At 54.9% G+C, this 6,398-nt stretch overlaps 1 long non-coding RNA gene across 1 annotated transcript; it reads right to left on the bottom strand.

Moving 5' to 3' along the window:
- Positions 1-204: 204 nt before the first annotated feature.
- Positions 205-3,850, bottom strand: LOC140694850 (uncharacterized). Its single transcript, XR_012070493.1, has 3 exons — positions 3,699-3,850; positions 1,821-1,930; positions 205-425 (listed from the first exon to the last, which is right to left on the bottom strand). It is a non-coding gene; the product is annotated as an uncharacterized lncRNA (long non-coding RNA).
- Between the last annotated feature and the right edge of the window lie 2,548 nt (positions 3,851-6,398).

Below are 6,398 nucleotides of genomic sequence, written 5' to 3'. Positions count from 1 at the left end.
ACATCTTCAGAAAGATACCTGAGAAAGCACGTTTCTCAATTCAAGTCTTTGTGTGAGTTCTGGGCAACTGGCTTATTTTCTAGAACAATCGGTAGTTACAAAATCAGGAAATCATCTTCCACAAAGGCAGAGTTCTGGTCCGTGTTGATAAAGTTGGGGATGTCACATTTCATGAGTCTGTTCGGCTCCTCCTCTGGCCACCTGCTGCATCTGATGGCTTCCTGGAGCCGAATAACACTGTAAAGGGCTATGGTAGGGATACCAGCTTTGGCCTTGTCCAAGTGGTCCACTTCATTGATGTAGCAGTGAAAGAGGGACCTAGATTCGTCATTGCACTGCCAGAGAACACCTTGGGCAGCAGCGGTCTTCCAAAGTCTGACACAAAGCTGTTGAGTCTAAATCTCTTCTCGGGAGACTCTGCAATGCTACAAAGAAAACCAAAATAAAATATCGTTCACAGTGTAGCTCGGTGACCTGAAGAATCATAGTTTTTGCCATCTACTGAGAGTAAATCCCTGCACAGAGCATGCTGACATGCACTGGAATTGAAAGACATCACTTCTGAACACATACAATTAAACCCAAGGCAAAAGTCTAAAGTGAGGGCCCATGGACCATCCTAAAAAGACATCGTTCCCTAAGAATCCTCAATATTGGTGCCTCGCACACCAGTGTTTCTCCGTGGGACACTCAGATCTCTTCATCAGGATTCGTTAAAGTGCTTCTTAAAATGCAGAATTCTGGGGTGCACACCCTCAGAGTCTCCAGAGGTAGCGACTGGTAGTCTGTATTTTCATAGCCACCAGGATAACTAAACATGCTCAGGTTTAGCACCGCAGTCTACATCAGGTCACCTGAGCATCGACAATTCTGTCTCACGGGATGGGGGGTGCCATGTGTGTCAGGGTGCTGTCCTACCCATGTGTCTCCCCTGATTCTCAGAACTGACAGTGCTGCCCCATTGGGCACGAAATACCACCGTTTCACAATGCATACGCAGGGCGCCCGACTGAAAAACAATCAGTGATAGGAGAGGGGACAAAACTCAGCTTCCTGTTACCTTGTTTCACTTACTGTGGGACGAGTGATCAGTTCAAGGGTAATAAATCAGTGAATGAGTGAATAACATGACTCGCGTTAGTCCCACGAGTGCCTGGAAGAGCAAGCCTGGGCACATTGAGAACCATAACAGCCCATCTACTTAAATGTCATCCTCCACAGATCTATGTAAAGGTTACTTCCACCCAGGCAGTGACTCCAGAAGGGCAAGAATCATGTATGAACACACTCTCAAATCCAGAACAGAACCTGACAACAATTAGGCTCTGGAGTCTGTGTTTAGCGAGTGTGGAATCTCAGTGATTCCAGCTCTTACACCTTGCCTTCCCATCCCACCACACACGATATGGCCCTTATGTCCAGTTCTCCCGGGGCTGGGGCCACGGAACCCATTTATAGGACTGGAAGAATCTGATCATTTAAACCATCCCCCAGATTATCACCAAGAGTCACCTGCATTTCAGGGATCAGTAATCCCAGAAGCTTTGCAGTTCAGGCAGCTGAGGGATTTTTATATCAGCTCTGTCTTCTACTGTGACTGCCTGGGTGACATCAGACAAGGAATTCTGAAAAGCCTGAACTTTTCCTTTCAGGAATAATCTAATTAACAAATCTCGTTGACCACTCAACAAATGTGATGTGAAGATCAATGATTTACACAGGAGTACAATATTCACTAGGTCGTGGATTTAGAATCAGAGGAAAATCATTTTAGACAGATTGACAGAATGTAGCTTTAATGCGAATTTAAGTATTCTTACCTTTCAGTAAATCATCTTCCCCTACTTATCACTTCACCCAAGTTTAAAAGATGTCTGAGAACAGGGATGAGTGTGCCAGCAATCTGAGACCCAATAACCTAAAATGTCACCTAGGAAAAAGAGGGGAGTAACACATTTTTAAAAAGCATGGTGAGGATGGCGGGGCCATCCCCAACCCCAGACTAAGAAGCTCTGAGTAATAGCTTTCCTGCCTGCCTGGGGCATCAGCTGATGTGAAAATCCACCCAGAAACCTCACTGTCCAGCAGCTCTTCCATAACACAGGCTACACTTTCTCAGAATTAAGAATTGCGTCCAGTAACCACTTCGCTGAAGAATAAAGACAAAGGAGAACAAGAGAGTTCTGCCCCTCCCAAGGGAGAGCCCAGACCTCGGGCTGCATGCACTGCGCCCACCTCCCTGGAGAAGAATAAACTGGAGAAGGGCGTTCTGCGGAACTGGGGCAGCAAAGGTTGAGATGGGAACAAATTGACCAGCTGGCCAGGGACAGCCCCCTCCGTCGCTGCCTTGGCGGCTGCCTCAGCCCTCTCAGCCCATCCTGCCCACCTCCGGTGGCTAAGCTGTCAGAGAAATTGCTTTGCGACCTGGAGCAACAGAGGCTGCCCTCAGGCCAATCTGCGGAAAAGATGGGAGCTAAACCCCCAGCTCCCGAGCGGCAGGCTCCATACCCCCGCCAACACCCCGACGCCCCCGCACCCTACCGCAACCCCGGGGAAATATGACCTGAAGAAGTGTGACCTGGGAACGAGGGGCAGCAGAGGCCGCCCCCACGTCAGGCCTGCAGAGAGATTGGAGCTTATCCTCCAGCTCTCCAGGGGCAGCCCCTGTCCTCTCCACCTCCTGATCTCACCGCGCCCACCTTCCAGGAGCAATCAGACCAGGTGTGGGGTGTCAGGCGAATCTTGCGCCAGAGAGGACGTCCCCAGGCCAGGTCAGGGGAGAGGAGAAGAAGTGGCCCCATTAGGCGGGGCAGCCAGCCGTCGCAACTGCCTCTGCCCCTCGACCACATCGGGCCCGTCTCCCAGGAGCAAGCTGACCTGGAGACGGGCATCCGGCTTCTTGGGCAGCAGAGGACGCCCCCAGGATTGGTCGCGGGGAAGAGGAGAGCAAATTGACAGGCTCCGCGCTGCAGGTCTTCTACCCCCGCCATCGCCACCCCCGCACCTTAAAGGCACCGCCCAGGGCGCCCCTCCCCCAGCAGGCTGAGTGGGACAGGTGCGTCTGGTGACCTGGGGCAGGAGAGGCCACTCCCACACCAGGCCATCGGGGAGACGGGAGCCAATCCACCAGCTCCCCAAGGCAGCCCCTACCCCCGCAGCAGCCACCACTCTTGCCCATGACCTCACAGTGGCCTTCTCTAGGGAGCAGGCTGACCTGGAGATGGACGTCCGACGAACTTGGGACAACAGGGACCGCCCCCAGGGCAAACCATGGGGGGAAGTGGGAGCAAATGGACAAGTTCCATGGGAAAACCTGCCGCTGCTGCCACCACCCCCAAAGTACCAAGTCCAACTCCCGGGGTCAGGCCGACTAGGATACACGCGTCTCATAACACAGGGCAACAGCGACCGCCCCCAGGACAAGACGCGGGGAAGATGGGAGCAAATGGTCCGCTCCCCCGCTGCAGGCCCCCGACCACCGCCACCCTTGCACCCTGACTACCCTGCCTCCCGCCCCCAGCAGGCAAAGTGGGACAGGGGTGTCCCGGGACCTGGAGCAGCAGAGGCCGCCTTCAGGCCACGCGGTGCAGACATGGAGCTAATCCACAATCTCCTCCGGGGCAGCCTCCGTATGCCTGCAGCCACCACCTTACCAGCCCCCTGACCGCACCGCACCCATCTCCCAGGAGCAAGCTCACCTGGAGTCGGACCTCAGGCAAATCTCCGGCGGCAGACGTCGCCCCCAAGCCAGGCCGTGGGGGAGAGAAGAAATGGAGCAACTCCCTGGAACACATCCCCTGCCCCTGCCGCCTCCGCCGCCGCCTCCCAGGAGCAAGCTCACCTGGAGACCCGCGTCCCGCCTCTAGGGCAGCAGAAGCCGCCCCTGGCTCCGCCTCCGGGGAGAGCGGAGCGAATTGATCGGCTCCCCCGCGGCAGCCTCCCTCCCCCCGTGGGTCCCGCACCTTAACGGCCCCGCCCCCACTCCGCACTCAGCAAGCTGAGTGGGACAGGAGTGTCCGGCGACCTGGGGAAGAAGAGGCCGCTCCCAGGCCCAGCAGCCGGGACAAGGCAGCTATTCCACCCGTTCGCCAGGGGTAGACCCGCTCCGCCCCTCTGCCGCTGCCACCGCCCTCTGACCTAACCGCCCCACCTACCAGGAGCAAGCTTACCTGGAGTGCAACATCTGGCGAATCTCTGGCGGCCAAGCCCCACCCCAGGCCAGGCTGCAGGGAAGAGAAGAAATCGATCGGCTTGCCCGGGCAGCCTCCCAACCGCCACCGCCGCCGCCGCCGCCCAAAAGCATTGCAATAGCCTACCGGGGTCAGGCTGACTGCAAGGATGTGCACTTGCCTTCTTATCCTGGCCAGGTCCCTGAGCACCTCCCTGCATCCCTACACTCCCTGCACCTCTGCACCCCTGCTACTCTCTGCAATTCTGCATCCCTCCACCCCCACATCCCCTGAAATGCCTGCGCCCTCCACAGCCCCTGCACCCCTGTCACCAGTTACACTTTTGCACTGCTTACACTCCTGCACCCCTGCATGTCCCACACACCACCTCTTGGGCCATTGGCAGAGTCTCTGCTGTTAGACCAATGCACAGTGACTCACTCTTTGCCAGTATATGATGCATCAGTGGACGTCAGGGGTTGCCTGCAGGAAGGTACATGTTCCCGGTCACTAGCCTGGGCCACTAGGGTGATCTCTGTGAGGTCACCCAGGACGAGTTCAGAGATGCTGTTCTCTGGGAAGAGAGGAGTTGAAACCGGTCTTGAGGGCAGAGCTGTGCTCACCAGGCCGTCCACGCTTCATGTTTTACACAGGGCTTCGGAGAAGTGAAATGGATCCGGCCAAGTAAGACCGGCCTGCTGTGAGCCCACCTCAGTCCTGGGCTCTGAGTCAGACCGACTGGCTCCCTCAATCAGGGCCCAGTTTGGGCACCTGAATGGTCCCTTTGAGGCATCCCAACAGTTCTCAGGATGAAGTCTGGCTGCTTCCACCCCATGGCCCTCCCTCCTACTGTGCTGGCCTCAGGAAGGTTCCTTATATGGGGAAGAAGGCAGCCCACACCCTACCCCACCCCTCACCTTTCTCTAACCCAGGCTGGTGCTCTCTCTGCCCCTCAGAGTCTGGGAAGCCATCCCTCTTCAGTTATGTCCCTTCTGAGATGGACTTGCTTCCACTCAATTCTAGGTGAGGATGCACCATGGAATGCACTGGGTAAGAGAACCAAAAATAAATAATTTCTTCTGTGAGGTTGTCTGTTTATCTACTGGGGCTGGGCTGTGTGTAGTTTGCTACAGCTATTGGTGTGAGAGGCTAAAACAGCCTGTGTGTCCTTGTTTTCATCTCCCCGCTGTCTTTGGGTTTTCCCTAGACACTCCTGAGACATGTACTTCTGTTAGTATTATTCCTGTTATTACACACGGGCCCTACTGACATGGAGGTAAGGTGTTGGGGGAGCGGGACAGAGCAGGGCATCTGCAGTCCTGTGATTAGTTCTCATTGAGCCTGTGCCCTGAGCTGTGACCTCCACAAGTGTGTCTCTTCCCCCCCACCCCAATTTGGGTGACACAGAAGGGATTTCCCTTCTCCCAGGTTGGTTAGGCTCTGGTAAAATAATTTCTCATTAAAAAAACAAACAAAAAACAACTTCCCCCAATGAAACAGAATGTTCTGGGTGTATTTCAATACAGTTATTTTCTCCTCTCCAGGCAGGAAGCATGAGGAGTTATCCTCTGACCTTCATTCTGAGAACAGGACACGGTCCTGGATGTAAAATACATGAAAAAGAGCATGGGGCCCCTCTGACTGGCCCCCTGGAGTTGTCACACTCTGATTTCCCCACACTGAGCCTCCTGCTGGCCTCAGGGACCTGTTAAATCTGCCTGCCCCCGGGGTTCTTACAAAAGCAGGTTCTGCCTTGGGAGCTGTGACTCTCCAAGCCTGCCCGCTGTTCCCTTTGCAACCTCTCTGGGTTGGAAGCAGCTTTCCCCCTCAGTCTTCTGGGATCTAAGAAGAGCAGTGGGTTTGCAGCTCCCTCAGATCTGGTGTTATTTTCAGGACAGGAGGAAGAACTTCTGAGCTCCACACGAGCTGGACCAGAGGCTGGAATCCTCCCTTCCTCTGCCTCTGTGCAATCAGTGGCTGTGGTTCTAGCCGAGTTTCTGAAGATGTGGACTTAAACACACATATCCCAGCCCCCAGAGGAGCACGCAGTCCCATAAATCCCCCTAGTTTCCACTGGTAACCATGGAGCCGATGGGGACACGGGTTTCGGGACCACAGAGGCCTGACTGCACGACTTGCTCCGTGGCTTATTTACGTGGTTGCTCCGGGCCTTGTCTGAAGTGGCTTGCTTACCACACCTGGTACGTGGGAAACACAAAATAAGTACTA

Source organism: Vicugna pacos, unplaced genomic scaffold (assembly GCF_048564905.1).
Source record: "Vicugna pacos unplaced genomic scaffold, VicPac4 scaffold_105, whole genome shotgun sequence".
Lineage (NCBI taxonomy): Eukaryota > Metazoa > Chordata > Mammalia > Artiodactyla > Camelidae > Vicugna > Vicugna pacos.
Note: the sequence above shows the minus strand (reverse complement) of the source record. Positions and strands in the feature narration are given on the sequence as shown.